This window comes from Chlorocebus sabaeus, chromosome X (genome assembly GCF_047675955.1).
Source record: "Chlorocebus sabaeus isolate Y175 chromosome X, mChlSab1.0.hap1, whole genome shotgun sequence".
Classification (NCBI taxonomy): Eukaryota; Metazoa; Chordata; class Mammalia; order Primates; family Cercopithecidae; genus Chlorocebus; species Chlorocebus sabaeus.
The window spans coordinates 70765161-70781759 of record NC_132933.1 but is presented as its reverse complement, the minus strand read 5'-3'; the positions used below and the strand labels follow the sequence as shown (position 1 = coordinate 70781759).

At 35.3% G+C, this 16599-nt stretch overlaps 1 non-coding gene and 1 pseudogene across 1 annotated transcript; both read right to left on the bottom strand.

Annotated features, from left to right (window-relative positions):
- Positions 1-12806: 12806 nt before the first annotated feature.
- Positions 12807-14067, bottom strand: LOC119621115 (N-acylneuraminate cytidylyltransferase pseudogene; annotated as a pseudogene).
- On the bottom strand, positions 13974-14080 carry LOC119621137 (U6 spliceosomal RNA). Its single transcript, XR_005237656.1, has one exon. It is a non-coding gene; the product is annotated as a U6 spliceosomal RNA (small nuclear RNA).
- Between the last annotated feature and the right edge of the window lie 2519 nt (positions 14081-16599).

The following is a 16599-nucleotide window of genomic DNA, read 5'->3' as shown; positions in this document are numbered from 1 at the left end:
CATTTATCCCTTTAAATGGATTGTATGTGTGGAGGGCATATTATGGTACCTGTGGTATTGATTTAATAATCTTTTCTATTAAGGAGAATAAAAATAGCCAACCTATTCTGAAAACTCCAATTTAATTACTGTGAATTATTTTTTAGAATTATAGATAAGATTTTCAAATGAAGTAACTATATCAACAAAAACATCAGATTCAACTAATGGTATCAATCAGCAAAGTCTCCTATTGATTAATAATTTCAAGACCACTAACTGATTATTCAAAAGTTTTATTATTTTACACATACAAAATAGTCCCACTATCAAAATACTTTATCTTCCTCATTAAGTGTCTTCCTAAATGACCTAATTTTTCCTCAACAATTGTCCTGCTTGTCTATTATAGAAATGTATCTGTAAACACGTGCCAGGTCACTTTTACTGTAGTTCTTCAGGAAAATTTAACTAGGAATGAAACTTATCTCTATGCTGGTATAAAATTCAAGCAAATTTGCTATTTTTAAGTGTTTTATGCTAAAACTTTTAAGAGTTTATTTTATATTATGGGTTACAGGTAAAATAATTTTGTGTCTGAGGTGACATGGAGGGGTACACTGAAGTGGTGAGTACTTTGACATAAGCCCAATGGTGTGTACATTTGAACTGAAGGTTTTCCAAGGCCTAAAGTTTGGAAAAAGACCATAGGAGAGATTTTGGGTCCTTGGTTGGTTATAGTCCATTCTAAAAACAAAGCAGCTGAGTTTCCAGAAAATGACTGGCAATCAGGGTTGGGACAGGGACTGGATGCTGGGAAAAATACTGACAAAATATATATTAATTACTGTAAAGGACAAAGGATAATAGTCCCCACTGAAGGGGATTTTCATGTTAAAGAAAATGACTCACAGTTGTGAAATGGTTCAAACACGGTATTCTGGGAAGGCATTATTAGTTTCTCATAAAGAAGTAGGTTAGAAGATGTCCTGGACTATGCCTAGACCATGTAAATCCATGAGTATCAGAAGTAGTTTGTGAGAAGAGCATAGGGTTGATTACATTCATTATGGTCTGAAATAAAAACTTATTGTAGGATAAGTAGTTCTTAGGCAAACACAAATAATCTGTTTATTTTTTTTTTTACCGTGGTGACAGGGTAGTTGTCAAAATACCATCAATGTAGAGTAATTCATTTTGTGTAGACATGCTTTTCCTCATAAAGAGATAAAATAATTAGACTTTGGATGTCATCTTTGTTTGCCACTATATGATTCCAAACATCTGGATAAAAACTGAACATTTTGGTCAGGCTTCCAGCTATTTCCAGCTGTTTGACGTTGGGTAGCCTTACACCTGGGCATGTGGTTACAATTTTTCCATTTTCCTGTTTCTCTGGATAGTTGCATAATATAGATATGGCCTATGATTAGAAAAAACTATCTAAATAATATACGTGTTTAATAAACAGATCTTTGTTTTTAAATAAACTTAGCAGAAATACTACTTTTATGTATTACTATTCAGTTCTCACCTTGGGTAATTTTTTTTTACAATACGTATATTAAAATATCACATTGTATACCACAAATACTTGTAATTTTGTCAGTTAATAATACATAAATGAAATGTTTCCTTTTACTAGAAATTAGTTACCCAATTTACATTATATATAGGTTAGAAACACAATATGCCATCTAAAAATATTGTATATTAACAAGCCTCTGGTTACTAAAAGGACACAGAGAATAAAGCATTAGGAAAGCAAAGCATAAAGTTCAGAATATAAGCCCAAAGATGTTCCTTTGATGTTTTATTTTTATTTATTTTTATTTTTTTGGAGACAGAGTTTCACTCTTGTTGCCCAGGCTGGAATGCAATGGCGTGATCTCAGCTCACTGCAACCTCCGCCTCCCAGCTTCCAGCAATTCTCTTGCCTCAGCCTCCCAAGTAGCCGGGATTCCAGGCATGTGCAACCATGCCCAGCAAATTTTTTGTGTTTTTAGACGGGGTTTCACCATGTTGGCCAGGCTGGTTTTGAACTCCTGACCTCAGGTGATCCACCCACCTCAACCTCCTAAAATACTGAGTTTACAGGTGTGAGCCACCACACCTGGCCTTCCTTTGAAATTTTGAGAACAAAGTTTATAGTTTAAAATGGAAACCAATAAATTTGAAAAGGTAAATTACAAATAATTTTATTAGGGATAGAAGTACCCAAGGTTTCTGTGTTCTGCTTTATTATACAGCTGTCAACAGTTTGGCACAGATGTCCTTCCAAAACTATTGAAGAGTCAAATAGGTTCACACACTTTAGTCCATAGTATGGACATAAAACAATTTATACAAAACTTTTTATATTGATAAATATTCCAGCTCTTTTTTCACCATGGATCTTTTTTCACTAATTATCTTCAATTTCTAGGATAGTGACAAATAGTAGGAGTTTAACAAATGTATTTGAATGAATCAATAAATTAATGAATATAAAACAGCTGATGTTTAAAGTCTGTATGACAGATTCTACATACAGGGAGTTAAGAACCAAAGCATATTTGTATTTATTTTCTTTTATGTTTCTTGAAAATTTAATTTCTTTTAATAATTTATCAAATAATACGTGAATAGGGTTGTAAAAAAAGAGAGTGTACAGTCTCAGACTATACTGCCATCAATCCTAATGTAAATATATATATATTTAGATATATAAAGTAAATATATATTTTTATATATATACAAAGTAAATATATATATTTCTTTAGTTTATATATATATATTATATATATATATTTCTTTAATTTTTAAAGTCAATGGTACATGTGCATGTTCGTTATATGGGTAAACTTGTGTCACAGGAGTGTGTTGTACAGATTATTTTGTCACCCAGATATTAAGCTTAGTAAGCCTAGTACTCATTAGTTACTTTTCCGGGTCCTCTCCCTCCTCCCTCTGGTAGGCCCCAGTATCTGTTGTTCCCTTCTTTGTGTCCATGTATTCTCCTCATTTAGCTCCCACTTATAAGTGAGAATATGAAGTTTTTGGTTTTCTGTTCCTGTATTAGTTTGGTAAGGTTAGTGGTCTCCAGCTCCATCCATGTTCCTGCAAAGAACATGATCTTGTTCTTCATTATGGCTGCATACTATTCTGTGGTGTATACATACCCACATTTTCTTTATCCAGTTTCCCATTAATAGGCAATTAGGTTGATTCCATGTCTTCGCTATTGTGAATAGTGCTGCAATGAACATACCTATACATGCGTCTTTACAACAGAACTATTTATATTCCTTTGGGTATTTGCACAGTATCGGTATTGTAGAGTCAAATGGTATTTCTGCTTCTAGATCTTTGTGGAATGGCCACACTGTATTTCACAATGGTCGAACTAATTTACATTCTCACCAACAGTGTAAAAGCATTCCTTTTTCCCTGCAACATTACAACCATCTGCTGTTTCTTGACTTTTTAATAATCGCCATTCTGAATGGTGTGTGATGGTATCTCCTTGTGATTTTGATTTGCATTTCTCTAATGATCAGTGTTGTTGAGCTTCTTTTTTTCCACATATTTGGCTTCAGGTGTGTCTCCTCTTTAAAAGTGATTTTTTCTTGTCCTTTGTTCAATTTTTAATAGGTTTATTTTTTTTCTTGCTAATTTAAGTTCCTTATAGATGCTGGATATTAGACCTTTGTCAGATACATAATTTGCAAATGTTTTCTCCAATTCTGAAGGTTGTTTGTTTACTCTGTTGATAGTTTCTTTGCTCTACAGAAGCTCTTTAGTTTAATTAGATCCCATTTATCAATTTTTGCTTTTGTTGCAATTGCTTTTGGCTTCTTCATGAAATCTTTCCTGGTTCCTATGCCCAAAAGGTATTGCCTAGGTTGTCTTCTAGAGTTTCTATAGTGTTGGGGTTTACATTTAAGTCTTTAATCCATCTTTATTTTTCGATATGTTGTAAGGAAGGGGTCCAGTTTCAATATTCTGCATGTGACCAGCCAGTTTTCCAACACCATTTATTGAATAGGGAGCCCTTTCCGCATTGCTTTTTTTTGTCATCTTTGGGAAAGATCAGATGGTTGTAGGTGTATGGCCCTATTTTGGGCTCTCTATTCTGTTCCATTGGCCTATGTGTCTGTATTTGTGCTAGTACCATGCTGTTTTGGTTACTTTAGGCTTGCAGGATAATTTGAAGTCAGGTAGTGTGATACTTCCAGCTTTTTTCATTTTGCTTATGATTGCTTTGGCTATTCGAGCACTTTTTTGTTGTTGTTCCATATGAATTTTCAAACTTTTTTTTTTGTTTAGTTCTGTGAAAAATGTAATTGATTGTTCGATAGGACTAACGTTGAATCTCTAAATTGCTTTGGGCAGGATGACCATTTTAATGATATTGATTCTTCCTATCCATGAGCATGGAATGTTTTTCCACTTACTTGTGTCATCTCTGATTTTTTTTTTTTTTTTTTTTTTTTGAGCACTGTTTTGTAGTTTTCTTTGAATAGATCTTTAATTTCTCTGGTTCAATTTTTAGGAATTTCATTCTTTTTGGGGTGATTGTGAATCAAATTACATTGCAGATTTGGCTCTTGTCTTTAATGTTGTTGGTGTTTTGGAATGGTAATGATATTTGTACATGGATTTTGTATCCTGAGACTCTCCTGAAGTTGTTTTTATCAGCTTAAAGCAGCTTTTGGACTGAGACTATAGCGTTTTCTAGGTATAAAATCATGTTAAGTGCAAAGAGAGATACTTCGACTTCCTCTCCTTCTATTTGGATGTTTTTTATTTCATTTTCTTACCTGATTGCTCTGGACAGGACTTCCAATACTATTTTGAATAGTAGTGGTGAGAAAGGGCATCCTTGTCTTGTGCCAGTTTTCAATGATAGTGCTTCCAGCTTTTGCCCATTCAGTATGATATTAGCTATGGGTTTGTTATGGATGACTCATTGTTTTGAGATTTGTTACTTCAATACATAGTTTGTTGAGAGTTTTTAAAATAGAAGATATTGAATTTTATCAAAAACCTTTTCTTAATCTATTGAGATAATCATGTGATTTTTGTCTTTAGTTCTGTTTATGTGAATAATCACATTTATTGATTTGCATAAGTTGAACCAACCTTGCATACCAGGAATAAAGCCTACTTTATCATGGTGAATATGCTTTTTGATGTGCTACTGGATTTGGTTAGCCTGTTTTTTGTTGAGGATTTTTGCATTGATATTCATTCAGGATATTTGCCTAACATTTTCTTTTTGTTGTTGTTGTTGTATCTTTCCAAGGTTTTAGTTTCAAGATGATGCTGGCCTCATAGAATAAATTAGAGAAGAATTTCTTTTTCTCAATTACTTGAAATAGTTTCTGTAGAAATTGTATCAACTCCTTTTTGTACATCTAGTAAAATATGGCCATAAATTTATCTGGTCCTGGGCTTGTATTTGGTTGTTAATCTATTTATTGCTGATTCAATTTTGGAGCTTGTTATTGGACTGTTCAAGGATTCAATTTATTTTTGCTTCAGTCTTGGGAAGGTGTATGTATCCAGTAATTTATCAATTTCTTCTAAATTGTCTAGTTGGTGTGCATAGAGGTGTTCATAATATTCTGGGATGTTTATTTGTATTTCCTTGGCATCAGTGATAGCATCACCATTGTCATTTCTAATTGTGTTTATTTGAGTGTTCTGTCTTACCTTCTTTATTTTTCTAGCTGGTGGTCTATCTATTTAATTAAATTTTTCAAAAAACCAATTCCTGGATCTATTGATCTTTTAAATGTTTTGTTATTGTTTGTTGTTGTTGTTTGTTTGTTTTTTAGTTTCCTTTAGTTTAGCTCTGATTTGGGTTATTGTCTTCTGCTAGCTTTGGAGTTGGTTGCTCTTGGTTCCTTAGTTCTTTTAGATGTTATATTATGTTGTAAACTTGAGAACTCTCATACTTTTCTATGTGGGTGTTTAGTGCTATAATTTTTCCTCTTAACACTTAGCTATGTTCCAGAGATTCTGTTCTCATTTGTTTCAAAGACTTCTTGATTTCTCCCTTAATTTCATTTCTTACCCAAAGTCATTCATGAGCAGGTTGTTTAATTTTTATATAATTGTATGGCTTTGAGCAATATTTTTAGCCTTGATTTCTAATTTTGTTTTGCTGTAGTCTGAGAGTGGTTGGTTTGATGTTAGTTCTTTTGCATTTGCTGAGAATTGTTTTTATGTCCTATTGTGTTTTCCAATTTAGAGTTCCATTTAGAGTTTAGAGTAGCCATTACTCCTAGAAGTGTTCAGACAGGGGGTGATATGTGCCATGTGGCAATGAGAAGAATGTATATTCTGCTTTCTGGGGCTGGCAAATTCTCTAGAAATCTATCAGGTCCATTTGGTCCAGTGTTTATTTTAGGTCCTGAATATATTTGTTAGTTTTATGCCTCAATGATTTGTTTAGAACATTTAGTGGGGTACTGAAGTCTTCCACTATTATTGTGCAGGAGTCTAATTCTGTTTGTAGGTCTCTACAAACTTGCTCTATGAATCTAGGTGCTCCTGAGTTAGATGCATATATGTTTAGAATAGTTAGGCCTTCTTTTTCAATTTAAACTATTACCATCATATAATGCTCTCCCTTGTCCTTCTTGATATTTGTTGGTTTAATTTTGTTTTAACATTTGTATTGTCTGAAGTTAGGATTGCAACTCCTGCTTTTCTCTCTTTTCCACTTGCTTGGCAGATTATTCTTCATCCTTCTATTTTGAACCTATGTGTGTCTGTACATGAGATTAAAAACGGCATATGATTGGATCTTGCTTGTTTATCCAGCTTGTCACTCTGTGACTTTTAATTGGGGCATTTAGACCATTTACTCTCTAGGTTAATATTGATATGTGTGGATTTGGTCCTGTCATCGTGTTCTTAGCTTGTTATTATATGAACCTGTTTGTGTGGTTGCTTTAAAGTGTCACTGGCTTGTGTACTTAACTGTGTTTTTGTAGTGCCTTTCCATATTTAGTGTTTCTTTCAGAAGCTCTTGTAAGAAAGGTCTGTTGGTAACAAGCATTTGTTTGTCTGAAAATAATTTTATTTATTCTTTACTTATGAGTCTTAGTTTGGCTGGATATGAAATTCTTGGTTGGATTTTTTTTTTTTCTTTAAGAATGTTGAATATAGGCCCCCAATCTCTTCTGGCTTGTAGGGTTTCTGCTGAAAGTTCTGCTGTTAGCCTAATGGTGTTCCCTTTTGAAGGTGGCTTGCTTTTTCTCTCTAGCTGTCATTTACAATTTTTCTTTCATTTTGACCTTCGAACATCTAATGATTATTTGTCTTGGGAAGATCTTGCTGTGTAGTATCTCACAGAGGTTCTCTGCATTTTCTTAATTTGAATATTGGCCTCTCTAGCAAGGTTGAGAAAGTTTTCATGCAAGATATCCTGAAATAAGATTTTAATGTTGCTTACCTTCTCCCTGTCTCCTTCAGGAATGCCAGTGATTTGTAGATTTGGTCCATTTACATAATCCCATATTTCTCAGAGGTTTTTTTTTTTTTTTTTCATTCAGTTTCATGAAATGAACTCTTATTTTGTTTGCCTCTCTTATTTCAGAGAGGCAGATTTTTCTTCATCCATCTTATTTCATCCTCTGAAATAAGAGAGGCAGTCTTCAAATTCTGAGATTCTTTTCTTGGCTTGGTCTATTCTTCTGTTAACACTTGTGATTGCATTAAGAAATTCTTGTAAATTTTTTTAGTTCTATGAGATCAGTTAGGATCTTTTTTATCCTAGCTCTTTCATATGTCAGCTGCTGTATCATCTTCTTGTAATTCTTAGATTCCTTGCATTGATTGAGTTTTGATATTCTCCTGAATCTCAATGATGTTCATTCCTATCCATATTCTGAGTTCTATTTATTTCATCACAGGCATCTCATCCCTATTAAGAACTCTTGCTTGAGAATTAGAGTGGTTACTTCAAGGACAGAAGACACTCTGGCCATTTGAATTGCCAGATTTCTTTTGCCGATTCTTTCTTATTTCTCTGTATGAGTGTTCCTTTAACTGCAGTGTAGATTGAGTACATTCAGCAAAATTCTTTTCCCACTGTTTCCAGAGAGCAAACACTTTGCACAGGGTCTTGATTTGAAGCTAACTTCTTATCTTTGATTTCACAGGGTAGTACTTAAACAAAGTATTTTTGTTGTTAAACATTTTAGATATGATCCGGTATGTGGCACTTAAGCATAATTGTCAGTATGTAGACTCTTGCTCAATCATGTGACTTCTCTGTATTTCTTCCCAGTTACAGCTGTGCTTTCTTTCAGTGCTCTGAAAGCATAGGCTTCTCTCCCACTTGAATGCTGGCTGCAGATCATGACTTGGCAAACCCAGGCTGCACACCACAGCTCTGGGTTGATCTCAGATCTCATCTTCCCTCCGCAACTTGGAGGCAGTAGAGGAAGAGACCTCTAGGAAAAGATCCTCTGACAGTAATTGTGCCCGAGGGTCTTTCGCTTTTCTTCTGGAGCTACACTCCGGAGAGATGTGGAGCTGCAATCAATCAATGTGGCCATCCCAGAAGGAAGGGGTTTCACTGCGGGCCCAAACCAGGGAATCTCTGCCTGGCAATGAGCAGGGATGGTAGATAGGACCTGTGGGAGACAGACTGGCCTCCTCTACTTAGGGTAATTGCAGCTTGCTGGAAGTGTTGATAAGGCACTTAGGGTCTTTGCACTTTCCTCAGTTTGAGGGGAGCAGGGGCAGTATCACTGCAGAGGCAATGGCAGATGGGCTTTCAGTTGCCACTGGGAACTCCACCTCCAAGAAACATAGAGCTGTTACTACTGGGAGTATTCAACCAGAGGGTGGTGTGACTGCACTGCTGGCCTGAGCTGGGGGTTCTGGTTGTTGTGGAGCAAGCGGTCAAGGGCTCACAAGTAGGAGAGACAGGTCTCTTATTAATGTGGTGATTGTGGCATGCTGTACACTTGGGTGTAGCCCTCAGGCTCTTTATTTCTTCCTCAGAGCAAGGGCGGCAGGGGCAGAACCACTGCTGTAGCAGTCGCAGAGGAGCGGTTGGTTGCCTCTGGGAGCCTCTCCCCAGGAAATTTCAGAACCACAGCAAGTGGGCTTTCTCAGGCATGAGTTTGGTAGCTGTTCTGCAGTCCTGAGCTGGGGTCCCTGCCTGGTGAAGAGTGGGAGATGGGAGTTCCCATAGTAGAGAGACTGGAGTTCTCTGTATATGTTGGCTGCTGTGCACTGGGGGTGCCAGCATAGCAACTAGGCCCTTTGTTCCTTCCCCTGCCTGAGGGAGCTTAAAAAGGTACCGCTGCAGCTGCAATGCTGGAGGAGTTGTGGGTTGACTCTGGGATTTTCTCTTCAGAGAAAAACTGAGCACATTTTATTGAAGTGATCAGTTGGGAGCAAAGTGGTTATCCTGGAGTCACAGTTCATGCAGCCTCTCCCAATGAGGAAAAGTAATGTCTGAGACCTGTATGGAAGACAGGCTGGCCACTTTTCCATTAAGCAGTTGCATTGTTCTGGGGTTGGGCACCAGCCCCTTATTCTCACAGACTCTACAGAGTCTGAAGGCAGCTAAAGCAAGGGACTCAAGAAAGCAAAATGACACTTCACTTCTCTCTGTGGAAGCTCTGTCCCAGGGGGGTGTGGAGCTGCTAAGGGCCTGATATTTCCAACCGGTATTGGGCGGAGTCTCTGGTTGAGACCTCCTGCTGAATGAGGAAAAATGGGATCTGAGACCTGCATAATAAACAGTCTGGCCAGTTCCCTGAAGAGTGGCTGTGCTGTACTGGGGATCTGCTCCAGTACCTAGTCACCTTGGACTTTCCAGAGCCTTAAGGCAATAGCAGTAAAGGCTGCAAAACCGCAAATATGCTAGCCCAAGTTTTCCTCTGAGAGTTTCATTTCAGGGAGTTGTGTAGCTGCTGCCAGCCCAAGAACATTGGCTGTGGGTGGCTGGAGTCCCAGGCCGTGGGTCTTTTCCTGAAAGCTTTCATGAAAGTAAAGCCTGCTTGCCACTGTTGCTCAGCCCCTGGATTCAGCCTCGGGGCGTGTAAGGGATGCTAACCTGCCCCTTTGCTGGAGATGCAGCTGCTATTGCCACAATGCCCAGGGACCCAAGGCTCCCAGGACTCAATATGTGCCTGAGTGATGGCTCTGCCAAGACTCCACCTAGCTCTGCATGCCAGACTGAAGGCCCTGGTGGAGCGGGTTCACAAGAGACTCTCCTGACATCAGGGTTGCAAGGATTCATGGAAGAAATGTAGGCTCTTGGGATTTCTCACTCACTGTTTCCCTGGGCAGGAAAGTCTCCCCTGTCTCCATGTTATTCCCACGGGGCGGGGTGGGGGTGGGGCAAGTCATCCTGTCTTTCTCTTCTCTGTTCTCCATGGGTCAAGTTGTTTCCTGGATAAATTTCAATGCATACATACACCTGAATGTTACAGTGGAAGGTGTAGTATTCACTTGCCTCTTATATTTCTTTCTATGAGAGCAGAAAACACTAGCAACTTCTAGTTGACCATTTTCCCTCCCTTGACTCTTATTTTTTTAATAGCTGTACTAATTCAAATTTCAATCAATAGTGTTCAAGATTTCCCTTTTCTTCACATACTCACCAACACTTATTCATCTTTTTTGTAGTAGCCCTTCTAACAGGTGTGAAGTAATATCTCATTGTGGTTTTAGTTTGCTCTCAGCTTTGTTTAACAATGTCGAACAATGTTTTTACATACCTGTTGGTCATTTGCATGTCTTCTTTAGAGAAATTTCTATTTAGATTATTTCCTTATGGTTTAATCAGGTTATTTATATTTTTGCTATTGAGTTGCAGGAGTTCCTTATATGTCTGAATATTAACCCCTACTCACATGAATTACTTGAAAATATCTTTTCTGCTTTTGTAGGTTTCCTTTGCTATGTTTATTGTTTCCTTACCTGTCCAGAAGCTTTTCAGTTTGATGTAATCCCATTTGTCTATTTTTACTTTTTTACCTGTGCTTTTGGGGATAGACATTAAAATAATCACTGCCCACTCCAATGTCGTGAAACATTTCCCCTGTGTTCTTCTAGTAGTTTTACAGTTTCAGGTCTTAACATTTAAGTCTTTTGACCATTTTTAGTTGATTTTTTTAATATAGTGTGATATAGGGGCCTAATTTAATTCCTCTGCATGTGAATATCCACTTTTCCCAGCACTATTTCTTAAAGAAACCGTCTTTTCTCCAATGTGCACTTATAGCAAATTTCTTAAAAATCAATGGACTGTCAATGCCTGCATTTATTTGTTGGCTTACTACTTTATTCCATTCTTCTATGTGTCTTTGTTTATACTAATACTATGCTGCTTTGGTTACTATAGCTTTGTAGTATATTTTTAAGTCAGATAGGGTGATGTCTTCAGCTTTGTTCTTATTACTCCAGATTGCTTTAGCTATTCAGGGTCATTTGTAGTTTTAAATGAATTTTAGAATTGTTTTTTTCTACCTCTGATAAAAATAGTATTTATATTTCGATAGGAATTGCATTGAATCTGTAGATAGCATTTGGGTAGTATGGGCACGTTAACAATATTAATTATTCCTATACACAAACATGCAGGATATATTTTCATTTATTCATGCCTTCTTTCATTAATTTCTTCATTGTTTTACAGTTTCAGTGTGTAGGTCTTTCACCACTTTGCACAAATTTATTTCCAAGTATTTTAATGTTTGTGGCTATTGTAAATGTAATTTTCTTTTCGCTTCTACTGTTTAATAGTTCAAGGTTAGTGTACAAAAACTCTACCCTTTTTTATACGTTTACTTTACAAACTCCAAATTTACTGAAGTAATTTCTTAGTTTCAACAATTTTAATAATTTTGTATAAAATATCATGTCATATTAAAAAGGCAATACTTTAATTTTTTCTTTTCAATTGAATGTTTTTTATTTCTCCTCCTAATTTCTTTGGCTATTACTGCCAGTATTCAAATAAAAATGTTGAGAGTGGACACCTTTGTCTTTTTTCTGAACTTAAAAGAAATGTTTTCAACTTTTTATCATTGACTATGTTAACTGTGTGTTTGTCATATATGGCCATTATTGTATTGAGGCACATTCCTTCCACACCTAAATTTTTTAGAGTTTTTATATGAAGGAATCTTGAACATTTAACAAATGCTTTTTCTGCATCTATTAAGATGATATTTTTTGGTCATTATTCCTTAATGCATAGTATATCTCATCTCTAAATTTGTGTATGTTAGACCATTCTTGAATCCTGGGAATAAATTTTACTTGGTTATGGTAAATTATTTTTTCAATATGCTGTTGAACTCCATTTACTAGAATTTTGTTGAGAATTTTGACATCTATGTTCATCGGGGATATTGAACTGTAACTTTCTTTCCTTATAATGTTACTATCTGGTTTGGGCATCAGGGTCATGCTGGCTTTGCAAAATCAGTTTGAAAGTATTCCTGCTGTCTTAATTTTTAGAAAAGTTTGAGAAGGTTTGGTATTAATCTTTCTTTAATGTTTGGAAGAATTCACCAGTGAAACCACAAAGTCCTGCACTTTTCTTTGAAGAGACATTTATTACTGATTCAGTTTTTATACTCATTATTGGTCTGTTCAGATTTTCTTTCTTCAGGATTTGGTCTTGGTGGGTTGTATTGTTTCTCAGAATACAGTCATTTCTTTTAGGGTATCCATTTTTTGTGATATAATTGTCCATACAAAAGTCTTATGTTCCTTTTTACTTTTTGTAATATCAGTTGTAATGTCTTCTCTTTCCTTTTAATTATTTTTATTTATGTTTTATCTCTTTTTTTTTTTTCAAGTTTGAGAAATGTAATTTTATTAATAGAAGGGCATGTCTTACCATACACACTGTCCCCAGATAAATAAAATCCCGACATCTTTGAAAGCACACAAACACAGTTTTACAGGGTACAATACAAAGTGAATTTTGATGATGTTCTTACTTGCATTTACTAAAAATCTGAGAAGGACTATAATCAGTCTCTACATAATTATCTTGCATAAAGAGAAAAGGAGAGCACAATATATATATCACAAACCAAATCACACTCTCTGTAACATTACAACATGAAATTTTACTTAATCAAAAATAAAAGCAAACTGGCTGAAGAAGGCTGTATCATTTTTTTCTCAATATTACACTAATTTCTATTTTTGGCATGAATTATTAACCTTTTCCATTAGTAGGAAAATGTGCTCTGCAAATTCTCGGATGGCACCACGGCCACCATTACATTTGCAAATGTATCCAACAGCCTTCTGGGCAGTGGAACAGGCGTCAGCAGGAGCGCCACTTAGGCCCACTCTCTTCAAGCACTCTTCATCAGACACTTCATTTCCAAGATATGCCAGTTCTTTCCAGCACAGGCCCATTTCTTTTCTCCATTCATCTACAACTGCTAGCTTGTCTGATATACTGACTTCCATTTTGCAATCCAGTTTTAAAGAAGACAGCGTCTGCTTTGAACAGGCCCTTTCTGAGATTAGCCTCACCTCAATACCACTTTTCTTTAATAAACTTATCCCAATAGCATCTTTTACATCATAAGATATTATTTCTTTTTGGTCTCCTGATACATAAATGTGGCCATTGGTGAGACATCCATCAATATTGCAAACCAAAAGTTTTATTTCCTTAAGCTTCTCTTTGCCAAAATCGCCATATCTTAATACTCTTTGCTCTGCAATAGGCCAATCAATATCCACATCTATATCCACACTATGCTCAGCTCGCATTTCATAGTATGCCATTTTTTCCACCCTGCAAGTAACCCATCTCTATCAAATGTCTTTTAGCAAAATAAAATGAGCCGTTTTCATATAATTCTCCATCCCAGTCTTGTCGACGAGGCCGTTTAGCTGGATTTAAATTCAGAGGTTCGGTCACTTCACGAACTCCTTTCTGAATTTCACTCCATCGAAACTGATGACGTCTCACAACAGAGAAAACAGAATCATATCCTTCTAAAAATATGGAACGCTTCACGAATTTGCGTGTCATCCTTGCGCAGGGGCCATGCTAATCTTCTCTGTATCGTTCCAATTTTAGTATATGTGCTGCCGAAGCGAGCACATGTTTTATCTCTTTTTATCTTCATCTATATAAGTTTTTTTTTTCATCATTTCAAAAAGAAAATCTGCTTTATTGATTTTTCTATTTTTTTTTGGTCTTCATTTTATTGATTTATTCTCTGCTCCTTATTATTCATTTTCTTCAATTAAGTTTGGCCTAGTTTGGTTTTCTCTTTTTAGTTCCTTGAGGTATAATAGCAGGTTGTTTATTTGAGATCTTTCTTCTTTTTCAATGTAGACATTTGTTGCCATAATCTTTTCTCTTAAAGCTACTTTTAATGAATCTTATTTGTTTTTGTATGTTATATTTCCATTTTATGTTTTCTTAATATATTTTTAACATTCCTTTCATTTTTTTTTTTTTTTATCCATTGGCTCTTTTGTAGGATTATGTTTCAGGGATTTCTATTTGTATTTTATTGAATTCCTTCTGTTACTGATTTCCAGTTTAATATCATCAGTATCAGAAAACATATTTTATATAATTGCAATATTTTTCAATTAGTTAACATGTTTTTTTCCAGGCTAACATTGAATCTATCCTGGAGAATGTTCTATGTGTTCTTGCAATAAATGTACATTCTGCTATTGTAGGATGGAATGTTCTGTATATGTCTATTTCATTTAGTCTACTATTTTGTTCGTTTCTACTGGGATCTTATTTATTCTCTGTCTGAATGATGTATCCATTGTTGAAAGTGGGGTATTAAAGTTTTCTACTACTATGGTGTCACCAACTGTCTGTCACTTCAGAGCTATTAATATTTCCATTATATATTTATGTGTGCTAATGTTTTACACATGTATATTTACAATTATTTTAATATTTTGATGAATAGACTCCTTTATCTTTGTATGATGACTTGCTTTGTTTCTTTTTGCAGTTTGTGACTCGACTTCTATTTTAACTGACATAGGTAGAGCTACTTGTACTTCATTATATTGGTGTGGAGTATTTTTTTTTCACATTCATGTTTATTGTTCCCAATCCAGGTATGTCCTTAAATATGAAGTGAGTTTTTTTGTAGGCAGAATACCGTAGGGTCTAGTTTTGTTTTGTATTTAATCCATTCAGCCACTCTTTGACTTTTAATTAGAGAATTTAATACATTTAGATTTAATTTGTTTATTGATATTTAAAGACTACTACCATTGTGTTAATTGTTTGTTGATTGTTTTGTAGATGCTTTATCCTTTTTTTTTCTTTTACTATCTTCTATGTGATTAGGTGATTTTCCCTAGAAATAATTTTTGATTTCTTATTTTTATCTTCTCCCTATATACTACAGGATTGTGCTTTGTGGTTTCTTGAGGTTTCATAGAACACCTGATAGTTATAACAGGCTATTTTTTTTTTTATATATACTTTAAGTTCTAGGGTACATGTGCACAACGTGCAGGTTTGTGAGATCACTTGGACACAGGAAGGGGAGCATCACACACCGGGTCCTATTGTGGGGAGGGGGTAGGGAGAAGTCATAGCATTAGGAGATATACCTAATGTAAATGATGAGTTAATGGGTGCAGCACACCAATATGGCACATGTATATAACAGGCTATTTTAAGCTGACAACAGCTTAAATTTATTCACAGAAGAAAACCTCAGCAATTCTACTCCATTTCATGAAACATTTTATATTTTTTGGTGTCACAGTGTACATCTTTATATAGTATCTGCACATTGAGGTGTTTGCATTATTCTCTGAGGGTTTTCTTTTTTTGTATTTTTGTTGGGTCAGAGCAAATGTCTCCTTTGTTGTTTCTGATTGTGTTTATTTGGATCCTCTCACTTTTTTTCTTTAGTGGTCTAGTTAACACTCTCTTAATCTTATTTATACTTTCAAAGAACCAAGTACAGGATTCATTTATCTTTTATAAATTTTTTCTTCGCATCTCTATTTCAGGTAGCTCAGCTCTGATTTTGGTTACTTCTCGTCTTTTGCTAGCTTTGGAATTTGTTTTATTTTATTCTTCTACTTCCTCTAAGTGTGATGGTAGGTTGCTCATTCGAGATCTTTCTAACTTACTATTTGATGTGGGCATTTAACACTGTAAACTTTTAACACTGAATTATCTGTGTTCCAGAAATTTTGGTATGTTGTACATTTGTTCTACTAATTTTAATTTTTTTTATTTCTGTCTTAATTATTGTTTATTCAAATGTCATTAAGGAGCAGGTGCTTAACTTTCATTTAATTGTATGTTTTTTAGCCAACTTCTTAGTATTGATCACTATTTTTATTGGACTGTAGTCCAAGAGTGTGGTTGTTATTATTATTACTTTTTAAAAATTTGCTGAGAATTGCTAATGACTGATTATGTGGTTAATTTTGGAGTATGTGCCATACATATAAGATAATAATGTATGTTTCATTGTTTCTGTGTGAAGGATTCTGTAGACATCTGTTAGACCCACTTGGTTAAGGTTCTGAATATCTGTTAGTTTTCTGTCTAGATGATCCATCTAATATTGTCAGTGGGGTGTAAATTCTCCCACTATCATTGTATGGTTATCTAAG